General features: G+C 43.4%; 1 protein-coding gene across 2 annotated transcripts in view; it reads left to right on the top strand.

The window, feature by feature from the left end:
- Nucleotides 1–11070: 11070 nt before the first annotated feature.
- The window catches only part of LOC115110865 (MAGUK p55 subfamily member 3-like), a 43086-nt gene continuing 28524 nt past the window's right edge, over nt 11071–25632 (top strand). For both annotated transcript variants that reach the window (XM_065010055.1, XM_065010054.1), the window contains exon 1: nt 11071–11179. The gene's annotated coding sequence lies outside the window, so the exon portion shown is untranslated. The remainder of the gene's footprint in view (nt 11180–25632) is intronic.

Raw genomic sequence — 25632 nt, 5'->3', positions numbered from 1 at the left:
GGAAGATATGGGGGGTTAGAGAGGAGGGAAGGCTTCAGGGAAGATATGGGGGGGGTTAGGGGAAGATATGGGGGGGGGGGGTTAGAGAGAGGAGGGAAGGCTTCAGGGAAGATATGGGGGGGTTAGAGAGAGGAGGGAAGGCTACAGGGAAGATATGGGGGGGGTTAGAAGAGAGGAGGGAAGGCTACAGGGAAGATATGGGGGGGAGAGGAGGGAAGGCTAGAAGATATGGGGGGTTAGAGAGGAGGGAAGGCTTCAGGGAAGATATGGGGGGGGAAGTGGGAAGATATGTATCGGACAAAAATGGCTGAAGATCAAATTGAGAAGTCACTGACTTCTAGTAACTCTGGGTATAGGTACATCTTATCACTGTATTTGTGTTGAACTATGTAGAACTCTGTTTATACCTTTTCATCAGGATGTTCGGATAGATGACATGTACTGTGTAGGGCATCAGTAGTAATTTGTGGTTTTACAGTCCTTCAAGGACTGGAATCATTCACGGTTTAACGGCACAACTACAAGGGACTTGACAGCAGGGTTTTAAATATGTTCTTCTTGAATCCATTCTCAAAATCAGCATTTTGATATCAACGATCTGAGGTCAAACATTCACTGACTTCCCAGGGATTCACTTCAATAACTGACACCACCAAAGAGGATTGTGAACACTATAAATTCATGTTTTTACTTTTGAAATGTTCCCTGATAGTCTTTATCCTGTTCTGCAATACAAAGAGAGGATTCTGAACAATATTTGTAAAAAAAAAAAAAAAAAGTTATGTTTTATTTGTGTCTATTAGGCTGCGTTTAGACTGGCAGCCCAAATCCTATATTTTTTTCTAACTAATTGGTATTTTGAAAATAATTTGGTTGGTCAAAAGACCAATTAGTGGTAAGAAAAAGGTCGGAATTGGACTGCCTTAAACGCAGCCTTATTGAATGAAGAGCTGAATATAGCTTGTCATAGCCAGTAGGTGTGGCCATTGTTCAGGGTCAAGCTTTTCATGTTTCTTCTCTCTACAATATGCGGGTACTTTTTATTTATTTTTTTATTTTTATTTCACCTTTATTTAACCAGGTAGGCTAGTTGAAAACAAGTTGTCATTTGCAACTGCGACCTGACCAAGATAAAGCAACGCAGTGTGACACAGACAACACAGAGTTACACATGACACAGTAGAAAAAAATAAAGTCTATATGAAGTGTGTGCAAAAGGAGATGGACAATAAATAGGCCATAGGAGCGAATAATTACAATTTAGCAGATTAACACTAAGGTGATAAATGAGCAAATGATGATGTGCAAGTAGAGATACTGGTGTGCAAAAGAGTAGAAAAGTACATTAAAATCAGTATGGGGATGAGGTAGGTAGATTGGGTGGGCTATTTACAGATGGACTATGCACAGCTGCAGCGATCGGTTACAGTTAGGTAAGTTACCTGTATCTCTGTCTTATTGAAGAGATTACTGATAGATTTTTATTGAAAATGGGTCATTCTGCATTGTAGTGTCTGCACTCTCACAATCAACGTAGTATTTGAAAGTGATTCATCCCTTGCTAATTGCACTGAATTATGTATTGCGTTTCACTACATGTGATTTGTTTGAGTGGGGGGAATCATAGACACATTCTCAGCGAGAGCAAATTTATTTGAGTATTTTATACTTTAGGATTGAATGTGTTTTCATGAGGAGAGCTGTGTGTATGAATGGCTGAAGGAGCTGGATCCCTTGTTCAGGGGTTTATACAGTAAAGGGATATTTTGTTTGAGTCTTGTCTGGAGCTGATAGACCTACTCTACAGTCTATTAGTCTGGCCTGGAGCTGATAGACCTACTCTACAGTCTATTAGTCTGGCCTGGAGCTGATAGACCTACTCTACAGTCTATTAGTCTGGTCTGGAGCTGAGTAGGCCTACATATTGTTATTAATACCTTCCCTGCTGAAGCTGTCTGGATCTGTAAACGTGCCTGTTTCGATTTGGTATTTTTGAAGAATAGGAAAATGATGCAAAAGAAAGCTCTCGACAAAGCTTGTTCTCGGATGTGCCAATTACGACGTCTATACAGTTTCCGCAAAAATATGATGTATCTGGAAGTCGTTCGTGTGTCTGTGTGTATTTGTGACTGTGTGTCATGGAGACACTGCACTATTTTCTAAATGTACATACAACTTTTGTAAATTAAATGTCTTACTGCAGAGAATGTAAGTGCGATGAAAATAAATACATTTAAACACACAATGTGCCTTTTCCATATGTTATCATGCAGAAACATGTTAATAAACATTAGTGGATGTATCTGTGTATTGTCCACAGTGGATGTATCTGTGTATTGTCCACAGTGGATGTATCTGTGTATTGTCCACAGTGGATGTATCTGTGTATTGTCCACAGTGGATGTATCTGTGTATTGTCCACAGTGGATGTATCTGTGTATTGTCCACAGTGGATGTATCTGTGTATTGTCCACAGTGGATGTATCTGTGTATTGTCCACAGGTGACAAAGGAAATTCGTCTTTTTGCTCTGATCCCAACAACTTCCCTAGACAACCAACAAACACACGACACACATCGTTGAGAGGAGCGCAGGGTCAGTCAGTCGCAGTGCAGAGCCCTTGGAGCCTTGCCTACTACACTTGAATCAAGTTTGAGGAATGAGGAAATCCTAGGATGTCTGCATCCAATTCAACCCATTTCATAGCCAGAAAGACAGAGCTCTAGGTTAGTGCTGATAATCCATGGTAACACCGTGTGTAGCAGAGGGAGGTGGAGTGGATTTGGATTTGGCCCATATGGACAGTGTTGGAATTGACCCCTCCTGCTGGTCCAAATAAATCTCCACTAAATTCATCAGAGGGTAGAGGCTCAGCTCTGACCTTGTTTAGGAAGAGTGCACTGCAGATGCCAGATGTGCTTTCATGGAGATTTCATAGCAAAGCTATCAGATACTGTACTCATTTGGTGTGAGGCAACTCACCTCGATCCAGATTCGGGAAAATAGAGAGAAGGGAGAGGGACGGAGGACGGACGGAGGACGGAGGACGGATCACCCTTTAAAGGCTCAAGCAATTCACTCAAACGTGAGCAGAGCAACTTCCTGCACTGATATGAATGCTTCTCGGTTTTCTAAATTGTGTTCATTCTGCATGGTTTGCATTTCTTCACACGGAAATGAGGAAGTACAGTGAAAACAGCATCTGCTGTGGTGAGCTTTAAGCTCCAATTAATAGACGCTACCTAGAAAAGAATTTGGATGTTTTTTTTCAGCAATACATTTGGACTGAATTTCAACGTGACTTCACTCTGCAGACTGCACCAGCCACAGCAGGGATGTAGGCCGACCTATTGCATTTCACACCAGTCTATAAAAACCTGACTGGGTCGCAAACACTGATCGCAGGGTGAAGGAGATCCTTCCCTACACATAGCCGTTCATATTAGTGTTATACTCACAGTGTTTCAACTAGCAGTCCTTTATTACACTGGCTGTACTACCTAGGTTGCATGCCAATAGGCACTATATTCCCTTCATGGTGCACTATTTCTGACCAGGGTCTCCATAGGGAATAGGGTGCCATTTGGGACACAGCCGTCGTCACCCAGGACGGCCCGCTGCCCCGGTCTGACGTCTCCAAAGTCCTGCTGTGGGAGGAGGGATGCCTGTGAATATTTGGCAAGCAGAATGATATTGTGGCATTAGGACTTAAGAGCATATGAGGATTCGACTCCTAAGGGCAAACAGGGATTCAGACTGGTGCTGGTAAAGCTGGCATTGAGCGGTCTTAATCTTGACTAGTGGGGCACCAGAGCACGCCCAGAAACCCACACAGGGGGCTGAAATCAGGGGCTGGCGTATAAATCTCAATTTGCGCGTGTGTGTGTGTGTGCGTGTGTTAGTCATTCTGTCCTGCAGCTTAACGTCCATCCCTATTGGCATTAGTTTTAGGTTTTAGCACCCTTCTGTCTGTAACTACACCCACACAAATCCTGCAGCCATAGCTCTCGTGAGTAGGCCCTATAGGAGAAAGCACAGTACCTTCTGAAAGTATTCACACACCTGAATTTAAAATGGATACAATTTCAATTTTGTTTCACTGGCCTACGCACAATACCCTATAATGTCAAAATATAATTATATATATTTTTATTTTATTTTTTACAAATGAATAAAAAATGAAAAGCTGAAATGTCTTGCGGCAATAAGTGTTCAATCCCTTTGCTATGGCCTAAATACGTTCAGTAGTAAGCATTCTGCTTAACAAGTCACGTAATAAGTTGCATGGACGGTGTGCAATGATAATGTTTAACGTGATTTTTGAATGACTACCTCATCTCTGTACCCCATACATACAATTAGTTATCTGTAAGGTCCCTCAGTTGAGCAGTGAATTTCAACCACAAAGAACAGGGAGGTTTTCCAATTCCTCGCAAAGAAGGCTAACTATACTTTGGATGGTGTATCGATACACTCAGTCACTACAAAGATACAAGCGTCCTTCCTAACTCAGGAAAGGAAGGAAACCACTCAGGGATTTCACCAAGAGTCTAATGGTGACTTTAAACAGATAAATAGTTTAATGGTTGTGATAGGAAAAAAGTGAGGATGGATCAACAACATTGTAGTTACTCCACAATACTAAGCTAAATGACAGAGTGAAAAGAAGAAAGCCTGTACAGAATAAAAATATTCCAAAACATGCATCCTGTTTTCAGCAAGTAGAATTGCAAAAAATGTGGTAAATCATTGAAATTCATGTCCTGAATACCAAGCGTTATGTTTGGAGAAAATCCAACACATCACTGAGTACCACTCTTCATATTTTGAAGCATGGTGGTGACTGCATCATGTTATGGGTATGCTTGTCATCGGAAAGGACGAGAGTTTTTTAGGATAAAAAGAAATGGAATAGAGCTAAGCACAAGCAAAATCCAAAAGCTGGTTCAGTCTGCTTTACAACAGACACTGGGAGAGAAATTCACCTTTCAGCAGGACAATAACCTAAAACACGAGGCCAAATATACACTGGAGTTGCTTACTAACATGACATTGAATGTTCCTGAGTGGCCTAGTTACAGTTTTCTTAAATAGGCCTGAAAATGTACGACAAGACTTGAACATGGCTGCCTAACAATGATCAACAACCAACTTTACAGAGCTTGAAGAACAGAATAATGGTCAAATATTGTATAATCCAGGTGTGCAAAGCTCTTAGAGACTGTATTTCATTTTCAATACATTTGCAAAGATTTGGAAAAAAAACACGTTTTCATTTTGTCATTATGGGGTATTGTGTGTAAACGGGTGAGATTTCTTTTCAAATTCAGCCTGTAACAAAAATATGGAATAAGTCAAAGGGGTAAGAGTACTTTCTGAAGGCACTGTACATGGAAGATTCCTCATGCTTGTTTAGCCTAGATCAGCCCATCCCAGCCCATAGGTACATCCCAGCTGAATTATTGTACATGCGCTACACATCCCAGTCATTTGACCCACCAGAGCTGTGGGAATGGGGGCCCTCTTTTTACAGTAAATGTTCCTGAATGTACACTGACTTGCACATACTGAGCTCGCAGTTCTTTCACGCTCAAAAGGAACTCTGTATACTTGTTTCATTCACATCCTGTTACGATGGAAATGCTCACACTGTCGATTCCCTGGAAGTGTGTGTTGTCTTGTATCACTCGTTCCTGGATTTCTCTGAGTCGTATTGCATTATCTTGAAGGACCATGCCAACTATAACGGCCTCTTGCTCCCGAGTGAATATAGCTGTCCTTCCACCTGCATGTGGCAGCCTTGCAATTCTACAAAAAGTAGTTGTGCAGTTACAAAACATATTCATGCAGTACAATACATACAGTGATTAACTTTACAAATGTCTATTGAAACAGCTGCATATAGTGTATACAGTAAATTTGCAATTACAAAAATACAGTTGTATACTGTACCTGTTCTCTTCTCTGAATGTCCTTACTATGGTGGACACAGAAAATCGGCTCAAATTGGGTCGCACTCTAAGTCCTGCTTCCCTCATTGTCAGTCCATGGACAAGAACATGCTCTATACTGTTTCTCTATACTGTTGCTCGAATTTCATCAGATATTTCCACTCTTTGTCTTCCTCTTCCTCTTCATCCTCCTCTTCCTCTTTCTTGCCCTCCTCTTCCTCCTCGTCGCCCACCTCGCATACGCACTCGTCCGCTCACATTGTTTCTTCTATCCATTCTCAGACTATCCTTCCCACCTTCAACAACCTGTTTTCTCTCTGAACTGGCTTATATTGGTTGTGTCGCATCATTTGAAATAGGTTAAATCAATTTTGAGTGGTTGTGTTCAATCAATGACATGTGTTCTCTATCTGTATTTCATTGTTGCCACTTGTGTTTACCAGTATGGATGACATGTGCATTAGAGTGCAGAATGTGTTTTGAGAATGAGAATGTGTTTAGAGTTTTGCTGAAAAGTCCAAGTGAGATCTGCAAATTGTGTTTGACCATGTGAAATGGTTTAAGGTATTGACAACAGACTGCATAATTAGCTAAATGAGTCCAGGCAACTGAGAACTTTGTTCGGCCAATGGGTTTTAGTGTTTTAGCAATTGAGAAAAACTGTAAAGGTTAGGATCCCGTCCACTGTCTCCTCACTCCCTACTCCCTCCCTCTTCTCCTTCCTCCCTCCCTCTCCTCTTTGTTTGGTGCAGACAGGCAGCAGACAGGCTGTAATTGGCTTAAATGAATGGATCCTACTCCTGCACAACTGCTGCTATGAACACAATTAAACATTTCCCAGCAAACTTGCATCCCGGGTGGCAGCTGCCAAAACGTGGCCTGGTCCCCTCAGCCAGGCACCTCACTGAGAATCATACCCCTCCTTTCAGTTCCTCAGTCATTTGTCCCGCCAATCAATCAACCATTCGTGTATCCATCCGCCAAGCATCGGTTTATTTTCTCGCTCATCATATCCGAAGGTTCTTCTTGCCCTCCATGTGCCCTGCAATATTGACTTCAACAAAAAATGCATTTCAAATGTAGTGTAAAGGAGAAAACAGGCGTGGATGAAATGAATTCCATTTCTTACCTATGGTTTGTTGTTTAAATACTGTATCAGTTCTGCTGAAAAAATGGTCCGAATTTGCGGAGCTCGTCCTATTTTCTGGTCTCTGGCAAAGTGTCTATCTGGTAGCTTCAATCTTGAACGTGCTCCACTGTTATTGGTCGTATCGGATCTTTCTCCTAGCTGTTATCTGCAGCAGCCTGGACAGAGAAGTGGAGATGGAGGTGCCTGAGTTGAGAGCTTTATGGCCTTGAGAAGGCTGTCTGCCAGGAGCTAATGCAGGGAGTGGTAGGGAGGGAGGAGATAGGCAATCATATCGAACACTCCTGGCTGTTACAGGGAGAGAAAACAGCGAGAATCTGGCGCCGAATGGCATTAGGCTAAAAGGGCATTAAGCCCCCAGTCAAACTAAACGGCAGCAATCTGATTTATATAAGAGAGAGAGAGAGAGAGACAGAGAGAGAGAGAGAGAGAGAGAGAGAGAGAGCAGTAAGTATGAGGGCAGTTAATATCAGGACATTTCAGCACAGTCGTGTAGCTAGCTCTAGCCCAGAGAGATTGATTTGGCCCTGTGATTTCCCCATGAATCATTTCCTATTATTACATATAAAATAATAACAACAAGCTCTTTACACCCACTGGAAAATCAAATAATGTCATCAATAATAATCCATTCTCATGAGATCATATTTTTAGACTAAGTGTAGTACAAGAAAAGGGTCATTCAGTGAGTGCCTATAAAGGACGGACTTCTTCCATAACGGAGCAACGACTACATTTCCTCTTAAATCAGAACTGAATCAAGTACAACTCCTGACAGAAGCTGATGCTTGGCAGTGGCACAGTCTGTGTGCATTCTGTCTTTTTATCGTGTGTTTGTTTAGTATCTGTCTGAGTCTGTAAGTCATCCAGTCCTTAGAGAGAGGGGGGCGAGTGAGGAAGTGACTCATGCCCAGTGTGGGGGCCTGTTTCAGGCTAGGATGTGTCACGACTCCCTCTCGCCTGATCCAGGGGTTAGATCACGATGTGGTTCCTCTCAAAGGTTATTATCAGGAGCTGCTGTTAATAGATGCAATGTCTGATCATTTCTATGTAATTGTTGTAATCCCTTATGTAATGTGCTTATTGGATTGAGGCTGCTGGCTGTGGATATTGTGTTCGATTCTGATAGGCGGTACAGTATACAGAGCATTCCGAAAATATTCAGACCCCTTGAGTTTCTCCACATTTTGTTACGTTACAGCCTTATTCTAAAATTGATTAAAAAAATAAATAATTATGACATAATGACAAAGCAAAAACTGTTTTTTATACATTTTTTGAAATGTAGAAAAGAAAAACTGAAATATTACATTCATATAAGTATTCAGACCCTTTACTCAGTACTTTGTTGAAGCACCTTTGGCAGCGAATACAGCCTCGAGTATTCTTGGGTATGACGTTACAAGCTTGGCACATCTGTATTTGGGTAGTTTCTTCTCTGCAGATCCATTCTTCTCTGCAGATCCTCTCAAGCTATGTCAGGTTGGATGGGGAGCATTGCTGCACAGTTATTTTCAGGTCTCCAGATATGTTCAATCAAGTCCGGGCTCTGGCTGGGCCACTCAAGGACATTTAGACACTTGTCCAAAAGCCACTCCTGCATTGTTATGGCTGTGTGCCTAGGCTTGTTGTTCTGTTGGAATGTGAGCCTTCAGCCCCAGTCTGAGGTCCTGAGCGTCCTGGAGCAGGTTTTCATCAAGGATCTCTTTGTACTTTGCTCTGTTCATTTTTCACTCGATCCTGACAAGTCTCCCAGTCCCTGCCGCTGAAAAACATCCCCACATCATGATGCTGCCACCACCATGCTTCACCGTAGGGATGGTGCCAGGTTTCCTCCAGACGTGACGCTTCGCATTCAGACCAAAGAGTTCAATCTTGATTTCATCAGACCAGGGAATCTTGTTTCTCATGGTCTGAGAGTCTTTAGGTGCCTTTTAGCAAACTCCAAGCAGGCTGTCGTGTGCCTTTTACTAAGAAGTGGCTTCCGTCTGGCCACTCTACCATACAGGTCTGATTGGTGGAATGCTGCACAGATGGTTGTCCTTCTGGAAGGCTCCTCCCATCTCCACAGAGGAACTCTGGAGCTCTGTCAGAGTGACCATCAGGTTCTTGGTCACCTCCCTGACCAAGGCTCTTCTCCTCCTGATTGGTCAGTTTGGCTGGGCGGCCAGCTCTGTTTTTTATTTTAAATTTGCAAGAAAAACTGTTTTCACTTTGTCGTTATGGTGTATTGTGTGTAGATTGCAGAGGATTCTTTTTACTAAGTCGTTTTTAGAATAAGGCTGTAACGTAACAAAATATGGAAAAAGAGAAGGGGTCTGAATACTTTCCGAATGCTCTGTATGTGGTGACAGGTGGTCCAGAGACATTGAATTCTTCCTACTCATTCTAACCTGAATGATATGAATCATATAAACAACACAAGATAGGTAGTATTATTCTGTCTTTCTCCCTTATGTTGTCTTTGTAGTCAGAGATATCAGTGTGTCACATGTTGATTGCAGACCCTGTCTCTGTGACCTATATGTGAAATGGATGGCCGGCTGAGAAAGGTAGAGAGGGAGACAGGGATGATATGAAGAAGCAGAAAAGCACATAATGTACAGTACAGAGAAACAAACAGATGGTAATGCCCCTTTTTCTGTTGACCCCCTCCTCCACACACACACACACACACACACACACACACACACACACACACACACACACACACACACACACACACACACACACACACACACACACACACTCCTCAAATCCCTCCATTGGTCCCTCCTTTCTCCCCAGAGAGGATGAGGTTAACAGATGCCTGTGAATCAGTTAGACCAGAGACCCATAACGACCTTTATTGTAATTAACGAGGCCGGTTGGCAGGGAGGAGGACGCCCCTCGTACCATGTGACCTCTCAGAGGCCAGGGGTGTCATGATGCTGATATACACACATATTCCAGGTCACGACAGCAACATTCTGTCTGTCTGTCTGCCTGTCTGTCTCTGCCTGCCTGCCTGCCTGCCTGCCTGTCTGTCTGTGCCAGTGTCACAGTGCCCGAAGGCATAACATACATAGGACATACACATTTCCATATCATTCTGTGTCATGAAGGAGTTTTAGTAAATCCAGTTGCCTTGCATATAAACCATAGTTAGTACAAAAACATAAGTGTGGCTGTGTCATTCGTGATATAAACACTAAGACAGAGGAATGGCTGTCTGTCACATCTTTATCCTTTATTGATGTGTGTGGGTACGTTTATGTGAGAATGTGTTCCTTTATTTGAGAATTATGACTGTCTTTGTGTGTGTTGGTGTGTTTCTCTGTGCTTCTCACTTGTTACCCCGAGGACCCTGGGAGAAATCCTCACATGGCACAAAAGCACACAGACAACACTTGCCCTCCTGTATTACCATGAGAATACAGGGGGGAACCCCTTATTCAGACGCTGTGTGTCTCTGTGAGAGAGCTACACGTTAGCGGACAAAGGAGAAGCAGCCGCTACCTAGCCAGCGTCCACAGCACCGACATGGAAGGAGCGGGGGAGGGGACAGCACTCTCTCTCCGTCTCTTTTTCATCCTCTAGACTGATCGTGAATGAGAGAGTGAACGCGCCGAGTATCAAAGACAGCCGGGTGAAGGCAATTAACCAGGAGGGCAGAGGGGAGAGGATAGGAGAGAGGGATTGAGAAAACAGAGGGAGAGGGTTAATGGAGGAGAATGGATGCTCTGTTCTGGAGGGTACTGACCATAGACAGTATGCCCTGTATATATCATAACAGATAGCAATATAAAGATCCCAGCTGTCAGCTCCAATACAGCTACAAAGCAGTCTGATGCTGAAGACAGAGAGAATGAGAGAGAGAGAGATGGGTAGAGTGAGAGAGCTGGGGAAAGGGGAGGGGAGGGAGGACCGTGAGGGGAGGGGAGATTTGAGAGAGAGAAGAGAGAGAGAGGGGAGGAGGCGGACACTCTGTAGCAGCAGGTTTGTGAGCGCAGAAGCTGGAGGAGGAATCAGAGCGAAAGAAACAGTGTGGCTGCAGTGAGGAAGGAGAGACACATACAGAGAGAGAAGGACAGAGAGAACGGTAAGGAAATCTTTGTGTATATTACTGTCATGTCTGCTCCTTATGTTTTGTATGTCTGGTCTTTCTGTGAAGCGTCAGCTAGAGGAAAATGCTCAGTGGTGCTTCTCTGCCGGCCAGCCGGCCGGCAACGTGAAGAAAGCAGAACACCGTAGCACTGCAGAGAGAGGAGGATGACAGAAGGAGGGAGGAAGAGGGAGAGAGGGCGGAGGATGACAGAAGGAGGGAGGAAGAGGGAGAAAGGGCGCATCAGGCAGAGAGAGGAAGTGGGAATGGAGAGAGGGAGAAGAAGAGAGGAAAAAGCTGAAATAGAGGGAGCTCCCAGCAAGTGAGCTTGCCTGGCCATTAGAACGGTGTGGATGTTTAAGTGCGTGGTAGAGGAGAGGAGAGGGGAGGGGTGTGTTTGACTGACACCATGCAGCAAGGAGGATGTGAAATGTTAACACAGAAGGTTTAACTCCTTATTACTTCATGCTTAATGATATTTGGATTCCCTGGACCGCACTGCTACTTCTGCTATATGTTCTCAACATGAGATTCCTGATGTTGTCACCTCCCTATGTGTGTGTGTGTGTGTGTGTGTGTGTGTGTGTGTGTGTGTGTGTGTGTGTGTGTGTGTGCGTGTGTGTGTGTGCATGTCTGTGTGTGTGCATGTCTGTGTGTGTGCATGTCTGTGTGTGCGCATGTTTGTGTGTGTGTGATTGTACAAAAGAGACAGGGTTTTGGCTGTTTGCCAAGGTCCATGTCCCAGCTACTGTAAAATGCATGTCGATTAGAGGAAGACTGAGGGGCTGGTAGTGAGAGTAACGTGTGTTGCGTGTGAAAGACACATTTGGACCTTGTCCAAGTATGGTAACCGCTGCTGTCAGCGGTGTTTAGTAACAGTGGATTCGTTGTGCGTTTGTGCAGCCAGTAGCCAGTAGAGCAGAGGTTTCAGACAAGACACAGTCTAACCTCGTTATTGATCAGGGCTGTCAGTGAGAAGCTGTTCATCACTTAGTCAGTGTGGTGACAGGTGTACGTGGGTGCAGGGGGGGGGGGGGGGTTTGGTAGGTTTGTCATCACTCGCTGATTTTAGAGTTTGTATGCACTGTGCGTCATCACCCACTCACTGACTGTTGTGTAGAATGTTGATGTGCTGTCATACTGAGTTAGAAGCTATTTGGTATTGGCAATCATGCCCCTCTCTACAGAATTTGGTGCCTGCAACATAACGTTTGGTGCCTGCTACATAACATTTGGTGCCTGCTACATAACATTTGGTGCCTGCTACATGACGTTTGGTGCCTGCTACATAACGTTTGGTGCCTGCTACATAACGTTTGGTGCCTGCTACATAACGTTTGGTGCCTGCTACATAACGTTTGGTGCCTGCTACATAACATTTGGTGCCTGCTAAATAACGTTTGGTGCCTGCTACATAACATTTGGTGCCTGCAACAGAACATTTGGTGCTCGCTACATAACATTTGGTGCCTGATACATAACATTTGGTGCCTGATACATAACATTTGGTGCCTGCTACATAACATTTGGTGCCTGCTACGTAACATTTGGTGCCTGCTACGTAACATTTGGTGCCTGCTACATAACATTTGGTGCCTGCTTTGTAAATGTCACTTCCCACCAAATGTATAATACAAAACCCACAGGCTCAGAATGGAAGCATTTGACCCTAAAAGTGGGACAGACAGTGTTGACCCAAACCGGGAACGCTTCCTTCTCCAACCGGTAATCTGTTAAAACAGATATGTTTTGTTAATTTGTTTTTAGAGTAGTGGCCAATGCTGTTTTATAATGTGTTGGCTGACCTTTTGACCAAAGAGCTCTTTTTGTTCCTAATGAGGAAACGATTAATTTGCACTTTCTCATGTTACAACCCTTTACATCAATGTAATGTGGTTCCAGGCAGCTTCAGTTCAATAATCAATGACATGTTTCAGCTGTGCTTCCTTGGATGGCAGAATAACAGAATAACTTATTGGTGTATACCAATCCATACTCAGGTACCATTTCTAGCATTCTCACTAACTACTGCAGAGAGCAAGGTGAGGACAGGAAGAGAGAGAGAGAGAGAGAGAGAGAGAGAGAGAGAGAGAGAGATCGATACGACCTTGCCTGCCACTATAAGGCGTGTTGATGACTGACAACCCACTCATTTGTTTTGACTCACCCATCCCTCACAGATTTGTGATGCTTGTCTAAGCTAACTACCAAGTAGTGCGCTGACAAATAACTTGATTTTCCCCTTGGCGTGACTGGTAAGACGCTTCAGAAGGGCGGTCAAGTGTGTTTGCAAGGCGGAGGTCCCGGGTTCGAGCCTTGGTATGAGCTGAATCAGGAGGAAGCAAGCAAGCAGGGTGATGCACACAACTTGCACCTGGTATACATCTCGTTAATGGTGAGACACACCAAGAACCGGACAGACCAAGCATCAACGTTGAGCCTTTATAAGGAAACGGTGGTCATCGGAAGAAGATGATCCCGCTATGCAAGTCACAGATCTGTGCTTCTTTCCAGTAGAGTCTATGTACAGTATGTCCACTGGAGCGATGCTCTGAGTCACTCCTCATACTGTATTCTCACCCAACATCATTAGCATAGCCAGGAAATCTGTGCTCTCAGCAATCGCTGACCTTTTCCCGTGACAACGCTAGAACAACAACAACAGCAACATACGTTGAGGAGTACGGAAACACTCTAAAAAAGGGGCCTGGTAGGCAGGTAACATACGGTGGCTGTACTGTAGTAGCCTGCCTGAGTGGCTCTTATGGGTGCAGCTTTCATAGAGAAGGAACAAATGGTGCTGGGCCCGGCTGGGTCTTGTTGTTGGGTTTGTTGATAGCAGCGAGGCAGGCGAGGCCCACTGGAGCATGTGCAATTGTCTCCTGCTGTTGAACCTGTTGACGTCAGGCAGGACCACTCCAGGGAGCAGGGAAGGATGGCTGGGGACTGTGTGTGTGAGAGAGAGAGAGAGAGAGAGAGAGAGAGAGAGAGAGAGAGAGAGAGAGAGAGAGAGATGCTTGTTTTGGAAAGAGACAGAAGTTCTGTGGGAGGGTCGTAGAGACTGGCATATGACTGTACATATTTGAGCAGGAATGCTGTGTGAGTCCTGTTCTGTGTGATCTCAGTCTTTGGGTCCATCTAACTGAATGAGAATGTCCATTCAACGTATCTACATCTGTACACCAAAGGGCAATACATTGACGTATGAATCACCATATTGGCAGTAATCCACTGGGTGTCACTAATAGATGTCGTTTCTGTGGACATTCTGGAGATTAGGATCTGATTGGCTGAGTTCATAGTTTTGCAGAAGAGCATGTTTGTGTGTGTAAGCTTAACTTGATTTGAGGAGAAATGCCAATTTTATCGAGAAGATTTCTCAGTAGGAATGGAAATATGACGTTGGCGAGTTAGATAAGAAGCCGTGGTGTTTATGTGGTGTCTTTGAATCCTTTTGGCAGGATGTATCACTGTGCTGCGAGAATACTGCTAGAATATTTGTTTCAGTGTATTTGACAGGAGCTAGCTTTTGATGGCTACAGCCCAGTTACAGTGAGATATGTAGATACCTGAAGCCCTCAGACTGGTTTGGCCAATAAGGAGCTCTGTCAGTCTATGTTTGCGTCCCAAATGGCACCCTATTCCCTACATAGTGCACTACTTTTCACCAAGGTCCACTGGTCAAAAGTAGTGTACCAATTGGGAATAGGGTGCCATTTGGGATGCACTCTATAACCATAGATCACTTAGCTTTATTACAGTTGACACCCCACCCTGTTTCCCCTGTCAACCCGGGCCCCTGTCCCCTGTCCCCTGTCCCCTGCCCCTAAACCACAGACCTGTCTCAAATTGAAATCCCCATCCTCATTGCTTGTCTCTGCCCCCCTCCTCCTCCTATTCCTGTCTCCATCACACCCCCGGGTCCTACTTAGATGTGCCTCTCTCTCTCTGATGACCTCACAATGGGACTGTTCAACTTGCCCTGGAGGTGATGTCATCCTCCCAGCAGACACAGAGAGACAACATTATGTTATGTGCAGTGAGGGACCAAGCTCCTCTCACTGCTGTAAAGATGCTATATATTCACACTTATCATTCACCTAGGAAGGTCCCCTACTAACTTGTCCTCTGCTAACACTGCTCCTATCCTGTATTGTGGCTTCTGTTTTATTCCCTCGAATCTAGTAGAGTCATTATAATCTATGCTATAGTATGGATTATAGTCTCTGATATGGTTGGTGGTTAAAATGATGAAGATGATGACAATGTTCCTGCTGATGTTTCTTAAGAGGCACATTCTAGCCTATGACCCCTGTGTCTTGTTGTCTGGGGCGATGGGGTTGTAGAGCAGTATGGTGCCTGTCGCACAGTACAGTGCCTGTCAGACAGTATGGTGCCTGTCAGACAGTACGGTGCCTGTCAGACAGTACGGTGCCTGTCAGACTCCTCTACTCAGGCCTCTAATCAACACCCTCATTTTCGCCTGGTCACGACCTAAGGTACCGATGCCTATTCCTTATACAGGCACCATGTGGGCCTGCGTGGAGCTGTGTGTGTGCATGTCTCTGTGTGTGTGTGTGCGTGTTCCCCTGTCCTGTCCTCAGCTGTCTTTCTGTGTGCATGTCTCTCTGTGTGTGTGTGCATGTCTTTCTGTGTGCATGTCTCTCTCTGTGTGTGTGCATGTCTCTGTGTGTGTGTGTGCATATCTCTCTGTGTGTGTGTGTATGACTTTCTGTGTGCATGTCTTAGAAGCCCTTTGTTTTTCTAACTTCACATTTCTGTGTATCTTTGTGACGTAATGTTTATTTTTTTTCCATGTTCTTTTTAGAACAGGATAAGTGCGTTGAGGCACTGTGAGCCCGTCTTTCCTCTCTTCTCTCCGCAGCTCCCGTTCTCTCCACTGTCTTTGTGCTTCGATTTATTAGGCATTCACACCCTGTCTTTGTTAACCTCAGTCTCTGCACATGAGAAAACGAGACCCTTAGTCGTGAGAAAGAACAGCCCTTAGTCGTGGTATATTGGCCATATACCACACCCCCTTGTGCCTTATTGCTTAAATATTCTGCATCAGCAAGACTGCTGCCAACTGTCATATTTCGAAGAATGCTCTTGTGCTGGGCTTTTTCAAGACAGTATAGGGCCTACTGCTTCAGATTGTTACCAACTGTCATTCTAGTGTATCTCCAAGTAAGTCATTGTGTTTATGTTTCTTCTTTTTGTCTTCAGCTTCTTAGTGAAAAATGGCTCCCTGTCACGTCCTGACCTTAGTTCCTTTTTTATGTCTCTATTTTTGGTTTGGTCACGGCGTGAATTGGGGTGGGCATTCTATGTTTTTGTTCTATGTTTTGTATTTCTGTGTTTGGCCTGGTATGGTTCCCAATCAGAGGCAGCTGTCTATCGTTGTCTCTGATTGAGAACCATACTTAGGTAGCGTGTTCCCACCTGTGTCTGTGGGTAGTTGTTTGTTTTTTGGTTATGTGTGTCTTCACCTTACAGAACTGTTTCGCTCTCGCTTTGTTTTTTTTGGGGGGTTATTGCAGTGTTCAGTTTATTTATTACAATTAACATGGAGACTTACCACACTGCGTTTTGGTCTGATCCTTCCTATTCCTTATCCGAGGAGGACAACGATCGTTACACTACCCTTGTGGCGTGGCACTTGGGAATAGAAGTTTCTATTCTCACAGGAGATACAGAACAAGAAAGAGGCATCCCCCCCCCCCCCCCCCCCTCCTTACCACCTCATTCTCTCATCTCTCCAACCCTCTCCCACTGTTTCATTCTCTCTGTTCATAATTCATGAGCTGGTTGCTGTCTCAGTAGGAGTTAAGCCTGCTGTAATTACGTAGCATCGCAGCAGCACGGTGAGGAAGGATCTGAAGCACACTCTGATAGGAGAATACACTCTAGGTTACAACACTGCACCTGTAAAGAGCTATTATTGTACCTGCTTAAACCGTACATGAAGAGCTCTCCACCTCGCTAGTTATTGTACATGCAGAGCTGAATGCAGCTTGTCCTTATGAAACATCAAATACATCAAGCAGCTTATATACAGTGGGGCAAAAAAGTATTTAGTCAGTCACCAATTGTGAATGTTCTCCCCCTTAAAAAGATGAGAGAGGCCTGTAAGTTTCATCATAGGTACACTTCAACTATGACAGACAAAATGAGAAGAAAAAAAATCCAGAAAATCACATTGTAGGATTTTTAATGAATTTATTTGCAAATTATGGTGGAAAATAAGTATTTGGTCAATAGCAAAAGTTTATCTCAATATTTTGTTATATACCCTTTGTTGGCAATGACAGAGGTCAAACGTCTTCTGTAAGTCTTCACAAGGTTTTCACACACTGTTACTGGTATTTTGGCCCATTCCTCCATGCAGATCTCCTCTAGAGCAGTGATGTTTTGGGGCTGTTGCTGGGCAACACAGACTTTCAACTCCCTCCAAAGATTTTCTATGGGGTTGAGATCTGGAGACTGGCTAGGCCACTCCAGGACCTTGAAATGCTTCTTACGGATCCACTCCTTCGTTGCCCGGGCGGTGTGTTTGGGATCATTGTCATGCTGAAAGACCCAGCCCCGTTTCATCTTCAATGCCCTTGCTGATGGAAGGAGGTTTTCACTCAAATTCTCACGATACATGGCCCCATTCATTCTTTCCTTTACACGGATCAGTCGTCTTGGTCCCTTTGCAGAAAAACAGCCCCAAAGCATGATGTTTCCACCCCCATGCCTCAAAGTAGGCATGGTGTCCTTTGGATGCAACTCAGCATTCTTTGTCCTCCAAACACGACAAGTTGAGTTTTTACTTTTGGTTTCATCTGACCATATGACTTTCTCCCAATCTTCTTCTGGATCATCCAAATGCTCTCTAGCAAACTTCAGACGGGCCTGGACATGTACTGGCTTAAGCAGGGGGACACGTCTGGCACTGAAGGATTTGAGTCGCTGGCGGCGTAGTGTGTTACTGATGGTAGGCTTCGTTACTTTGGTCCCAGCTCTCTGCAGGTCATTCTCTAGGTCCCCCCGTGTGGTTCTGGGATTTTTGCTCACCGTTCTTGTGATCATTTTGACTCCACGGGGTGAGATCTTACGTGGAGCCCCAGATCTCTCACCTAATTTGCTCACATTGTATATAGACTTGTTTTTTTTTTTTTTTTTTTTTTTTTTACTGTATTATTGACTGTATGTTTGTTTTACTCCATGTGTAACTCTGTGTTGTTGTATGTGTCGAACTGCTTTGCTTTATCTTGGCCAGGTCGCAATTGTAAATGAGAACTTGTTCTCAACTTGCCTACCTGGTTAAATAAAGGTGAAATAAAAATAAAAAAAATCGAGGGAGATTATCAGTGGTCTTGTATGTCTTCCATTTCCTAATAATTGCTCCCACAGTTGATTTCTTCAAACCAAGCTGCTTACCTATTGCAGTCTTCCCAGCCTGGTGCAGGTCTACACTTTTGTTTCTGGTGTCATTTGACAGCTATTTGGTCTTGGCCATAGTGGAGTTTTGGTGTCCACAAACAAGTTCAAACAGGTGCCATTAATACAGGTAACGAGTGGAGGTCAGAGGAGCCTCTTAAAGAAGAAGTTACAGGTCTGTGAGAGCCAGAAATCTTGCTTGTTTGTAGGTGACCAAATACTTACTTTCCACCATAATTTGCAAATAAATTCATTAAAAATCCTACAATGTGATTTTCAGGAAAAGAAAATGCTAATTTCGTCTGTCATAGTTGAAGTGTACCTATGATGAAAATTACAGGCCTCTCTCATCTTTTTGAGTGGGAGAACTTGCACAATTGGTGGCTGACTAAATACTTTTTTGCCCCACTGTACATCACATGTATTATGCTGCGTATCCGTTTCCACAAGTGGAGGCTCAGTTTCTGCCAATAGAGATGTCAAAGCGGGCCGTTGATGTGTCAGTCCTTTGCAGGAGAGAGAACAGTGCAATGCATTGTTATCCAACCCTGTGCTTTGTTTTATTTTCTTTGACACGGACGTTTAGCATCAACACCCTCGCAGGTGAGTGTCAAACATCTCCATCAATCTCTCCATCTACTTTGCCTGCTGCCTTCCTCCTTCTTCCCCCTCTTCCCCTCCAGCTCCGTCTCTTTAAGTTAGTTGTGTTCCTCTCTCCCTCTCTCTCGTCCCCTCTCTCTCTCACCCCCTCTCTCTTTCTCTCTCTCTCGTCCCCCCCTCTCTCTCTCTCTCTCTCTTTCTCTCTCTCCCTCTCTCTCATCCCCTCTCTCTCTCACCCCCTCTCTCTTTTCTCTCTCTCGTCCCCTCTCTCTCTCTCTCTCTCTCTCTCTCTCTCAATTCAATTCAATTGAAGGGGCTTTATTGACAGATAATAAACCAAATTGAAATGAACAATTACATTTTACATTTAAGTCATTTAGCAGACGCTCTTATCCAGAGCGACTTACAAATTATTAACAGTAAACATTAGACTTACAAAAATTCCAAAAGAATACTGACATTTCAAATCTCTCTCTCTCTCTCTCTCTCTCTCTCTCTCTCTCTCTCTCTCTCTCTCTCTCTCTCTCTCTCTCTCTCTCTCTCTCTGTCTCTCTGGCTGGCTGGCTGGCTGGCTGGCTGGCTGGTTGGTTGGCTGGTTGGCTGGCTGGCTGGCTGGTTGGCTGAGTTGATACTGAGGATTCTGTGTCTTGCTTGAACAAGTCAAGTCCTTTGTAGTTTCACTGTTTGAAGTGCCTGCCTTCCAAATTGCCTTCGGCTTGGCATCTGTGGGTGTAAGTGCGACTGAGTGGATCTGCCTTTGTTTTCATTGTTTCTGAGTCTGTGTGTGTGTCTGTGTTTTGATGGGTGTAATAGGTGTAATTTGGATGCGTAAGATGCACTTGCATAAGTGGTAATTGTTGTTTAATCAAGCCTTGAAAACTGTTAGTTGAATTTCAATAGCATTTCATTAGTATTAAATCAGCTGTGGATGTAGTGGTGGCATCAGTGTTAACACTGGCCTTGCTGGCAACAGTGGTCGAATATCGTCTACAGTACAGTGATACTATGCATCCCACAGTCTAGCTATGCGTTAGTGCACTACTCCAATAGTGCACTACTTTCACCCAGGGCCCATGGGCTGTGGTCAAAAGTAGTGGACTATATAAGGAATAAGGTGCCATTTGGGAACCAGTAGTCAGGGAGGGTGTATACTGGGTGGCTGTCTGTGATATGAAGGCAGGATAAAAGATGGCATGCATAAAGAGGAGTGTCCATTACACTGCCTTACCGTACCTTATTGTACCGTATGCCTGGGTTACACCAGGAGGAGAGGGGGAAGAGAGAGGGCTGGGGGAGTTGGGAGAAATATGCTGATGCTGTTTTGGAATCAGTGCTTTTTTTGTATGAGGGACAGGGTTCTACCAAGAAACGTTTTGATATGAAGAACCCCTTTTGGAAGACAAGGGTTCTTTGGTCATTCTTTGGAAAGCAAGAAGGGTTCTACATTTCCCAGCATGCTCTATTGCAGGGTGATTTTCAGAATTGTTTGTTTTAATGTATGTGTGTTTGCATGTACATTGATTGATTGATACATTTTATACTACACAAAGATAAAGGACATACATTTATCTAAACTAATCTAATCTGACTTATTGCACCTATTACTGAGATGTTTTTTTTGTTGTGTTTTTTTTACAGTTTAGGTGATTGAGGTAGTCTCAGTTTTCAATATTTTCTACCATTCTGAATAGAGATTGTGAGTGATTTAAAACTCCATAGGAATATCCATAGGAATTAAACATCACTTTGCAAGCCAGCATAATGTTACTTGCAGGCCTGATGTAGCCTGTAAACCAGGAGTTTCCTAACACCACTGTGTTAGGGCAGGGGTTCCCAAACTTTTTCACTTAGGACCCCCTTCCAGCATTTGGGAACATCCCACTCCCTCCGTGCACGTGCACCACATCTATTTCTATGGGCACAAGCACAGTTCGGCAGGTTTAAAGCAAATTTCCTTGCAATTCTATATATTGTTACTTGCAGGCCTGTGAATTCATGTGATATTTGAGTAACTCAAACACTGCAACAAAATCTATGCGCTAAAAAACCTAGCTAAAAACATTAACTGACAATTAACTGACTGGGCATTTCAGACAAGTTATAAATAACTCTCTAAGGTATGCAATGACTGACATGGGCTAGTTGATCTGGGCATTTCAGACAAGTTATAAATAACTCTCTAAGGTATGCAATGACTGACATGGGCTAGTTGATCTGGGCATTTCAGACAAGTTATAAATAGCTCTCTAAGGTATGCAATGACTGACATGGGCTAGTTGATCTGGGCATTTCAGACAAGTTATAAATAACTCTCTAAGGTATGCAATGACTGACATGGGCTAGTTGATCTGGGCATTTCAGACAAGTTATAAATAGCTCTCTAAGGTATGCAATGACTGACATGGGCTAGTTGATCTGGGCATTTCAGACAAGTTATAAATAACTCTCTAAGGTATGCAATGACTGACATGGGCTAGTTGATCTGGGCATTTCAGACAAGTTATAAATAACTCTCTAAGGTATGCAATGACTGACATGGGCTAGTTGATCTGGGCATTTCAGACAAGTTATAAATAACTCTCTAAGGTATGCAATGACTGACATGGGCTAGTTGATCTGGGCATTTCAGACAAGTTATAAATAGCTCTCTAAGGTATGCAATGACTGACATGGGCTAGTTGATCTGGGCATTTCAGACAAGTTATAAATAGCTCTCTAAGGTATGCAATGACTGACATGACAAGAAGAAAACTGATGATGAATTACCCAATTTCAAAATTGCGCCTTGTGCATTCTACTATTACGACTTTCAAGAGTTATAGGGGGGCGCACCCCACAGTTTGGGAACCACTGTGTTAGGGTATAACTACAATAGGCCCTCAAAGAAAGGCCTTGTGATATATGTAATGTACAGTATTGTCATAAATCACTTAATTTGAAAGGCTAGTAAGGCTGGTGAAACCATTCATAGAGGGTTCTAGTAAGAACCCGCCCAAGATACAAGGGTTCTTGGTAGAACCCTTCATAGAGGGTTCTAGGAATAACCTTTAGATGATAAAATGGTTATTGGTAGATCCCTTCATAGAATGATCTAGGTAGAACATGAAGGGTTCTAGGGAGAACTAGATGGTTCTACTTAGCACCTTTTTCTCTAAGAGGGTACTTTACTCAGAATTGCAGATTGTGGATCTAAGAATTAAGCACAATATAACATCTGTTTTGGGAGAAGGTTCCAGTTACAGTATGTGTAGTATTTGTTATATTTTGAGAGGTATATTTCATTTTTATAAGCATTTTGCTTCATCCAGGACATGCCGTAATTCTCCCTGCCAACAGACCAGGGAGCTTTATCGGCATTCATTGTTAGTTTGACAGTGAAGGAATGGTTGTTTAAAAGGGTATATCGTCATGATTCTCCCACAGATGACAGCAGACTTGAGTGTAATGGATGTGGTTGTGTTGTTGGTGTTAGTTGACAGACGAAGCAGAAAGGACATATTCACTCTCACACACACATGCAAGCACACACACACACACACACACAAATCTTCCTTCACCATAGAACTGTTAAGGCTCCAAGGATTGATGCGGAATTGAAAAACTGTATGGTTGAAAGAGATGGGACAAAGGGAGTGGCTAATAAGTCCGGCTGTACACCTGACTGGCTTACTTACTGCAAATTGAGAAATTGTGTGACTAAACTCAACAAAAAGAAGAAGAAACTTCTTTATGAAGCCAAGATTAATGATATAAAGAACGATGGAAAGAACTTTGGAGTGCTTTAAAGGAAATTATGGGCCGTGTCACGCTCGCTAACCTCCAACTCCCTGTCATAAATCAACCAAGGCGCAGCGTGCATGTAGTTCCACATCTTTTAATGAAAGTGAAACCGAAATAACCAAAAGACAAACAGGTAAAGAGCGTGACGCAACCGAGGTGCACACAAACACACACGGAAAAATAATTACCCACAAAACACAGGTGGGAAAAGGCTACCTAAGTATGGTTCTCAATCAGAGACAAAGACAGACAGCTGTCCCTGATTGAGAACCATACCCGGCCAAAAACAAAGAAATACAAAAACATAGAAAAAATAACATAGAATGCCCACCCTAGTCACACCCTGGCCTAACCAAAATAGAGAATAAAACGCCTCTCTATGGCCAGGGCGTGACAGGCAGACAGACAAATTCAACTCCATATTTAATCGAATCAGATGGCTTATTCATCACAAAACCATTTGATGTTGCCAATTATTTTAATGATTATTTCATTGGCAAAGTGGGCAAACTTAGGCAGGAAATTCCCATGACAAACAGTGAGCAATTATATTCATGTATAAAAAAAACTAATAATGAAAGAAAAGCTGTGCGCGTTTGAATTTTGTAAAGTTAGTGTGGTAGAGTTGGAAAAATCATGGTTATTAATCAATAATGACAAACCTCCGGGCATTGACAACTTAGATGGAAAGCTACTGAGGATTGTAGTTGACTCTATAGCCACTCCTATCTGTCATATTTTTCATCTGAGCCTAGAGGAAAGTCTCCGCTACCCAAGAGTGGTAAAGCAGCCTTTACTGGTTCTAACAGCAGACCTATAAGCTTGCTGCCAGCTCTTAGCAAACTGTTGGAAAAAATTGTTTGACCAAATACAATACTATTTCTCTGTAAACAAATTAACAACAGACTTTCAGCATGCTTATAGAGAAGGGCACTCAACATGTACTGCACTGACACAAATGACTGATGATTGGTTGAATAAATTGATAATAAGAAGATTGTGAGAGCTGTACTGTTAGATTTCAGTGCAGTCTTTGATATTATTGACCATAACCTTTGTTGAAAAAACTTAAGTGCTAGGTCTTTTCAACCTCTGCCATATCGTGGATTCAGAGCTATCTATCTAATAGAACTCAAAGGGTTTTCTTTAATGAAGCGTCTCTAATGTCAAACATGTAAAGTGTGGTGTATCTCAGGGCAGCTCTCTAGGCCCTATACTCTTTTCTATTTTTACCAATGACCTGCCACTGGGATTAAACAAAGCATGTGTGTCCATGTATGCTGATGATTCAGCCATATACGCATCAGCAACCACAGCTAATGAAGTCACCGAAACCCATAACAAAGAGTTGCAGTCTGTTTTGGAATGGGTGGCCAGTGATAAACTGGTCCTGAACATCTCTAAAACTAAGAGCATTGTATTTGGTACAAATCATTCCTTAAGTGCTAGACCTCAGCTGAATCTGGTAATGAATGGTGTGGCTGTTGAACAAGTTGAGGAGACTAAATGACTTGGTGTTACCTTAGATTGTAAACAGTCATGGTCAAAACATATAGATTCAATGGTCGCAAAGATGGGGATAGGTCGAGCCATTCTAAAGAGATGCTCTGCTTTTTTGACACCACACTCCAAAAAGCAAGTTCTGCAGGCTCTGGTTTAGGCTAACATTGATTATTGTCCAGTCGTGTGGTCCAGTGCTGCAAGGAAGTACCTAGTTAAGCTGCAGCTGGCCCAGAACAGAGTGGCACATTTTGCTCTTAATTGTAATCAGAGGGCTGATATACAGTGGGGCAAAAAAGTATTTAGTCAGCCACAAATTGTGCAAATTCTCCCACTTAAAACGATGAGAGAGGCCTGTAATTTTCATCATAGGTACACTTCAACTATGACAGACAAAATGAGAGAAATAAATCCAGAAAATCACATTTTTAATGAATTTATTTGCAAATTATGGTGGAAAATAAGTATTTGGTCACCTACAAACAAGCAAGATTTCTGTCTCTCACAGACCTGTAACTTCTTCTTTAAGAGGCTTCTCTGTCCTCCACTCGTTACCTGTATTAAGGGCACCTGTTTGAACTTGTTATCAGTATAAAAGACACCTGTCCACAACCTCAAACAGTCACACTCCAAACTCCACTATGGCCAAGACCAAAGAGCTGTCAAAGGACACCAGAAACAAAATTGTAGACCTGCACCAGGCTGGGAAGACTGAATCTGCAATAGGTAAGCAGCTTGGTTTGATGAAATCAACTATGGGAGCAATTATTAGGAAATAGAAGACATACAAGACCACTGATAATCTCCCTCGATCTGGGGCTCCACACAAGATTTCACCCCGTGGGGTCAAAATGATCACAAGAACGGAGAGCAAAAATACCAGAACCACACGGGGGGACCTAGTGAATGACCTGCAGAGAGCTGGGACCAAAGTAACAAAGCCTACCATCAGTAACACACTACGCCGCCAGGGACTCAAATAATTCAGTGCCAGACGTGTCCCCCTGCTTAAGCCAGTACATGTCCAGGCCCATCTGATGTTTGCTAGAGAGCATTTGGATGATCCAGAAGAAGATTGGGAGAATGTCATATGGTCAGATGAAACCAAAATATAACTTTTTGGTAAAAACTCAACTCGTCATGTT

Source organism: Oncorhynchus nerka, linkage group LG26 (assembly GCF_034236695.1).
Source record: "Oncorhynchus nerka isolate Pitt River linkage group LG26, Oner_Uvic_2.0, whole genome shotgun sequence".
Lineage (NCBI taxonomy): Eukaryota > Metazoa > Chordata > Actinopteri > Salmoniformes > Salmonidae > Oncorhynchus > Oncorhynchus nerka.
The sequence above is the reverse complement of the archived record's forward strand: the minus strand, read 5'-3'. Positions and strand labels throughout refer to the sequence as shown.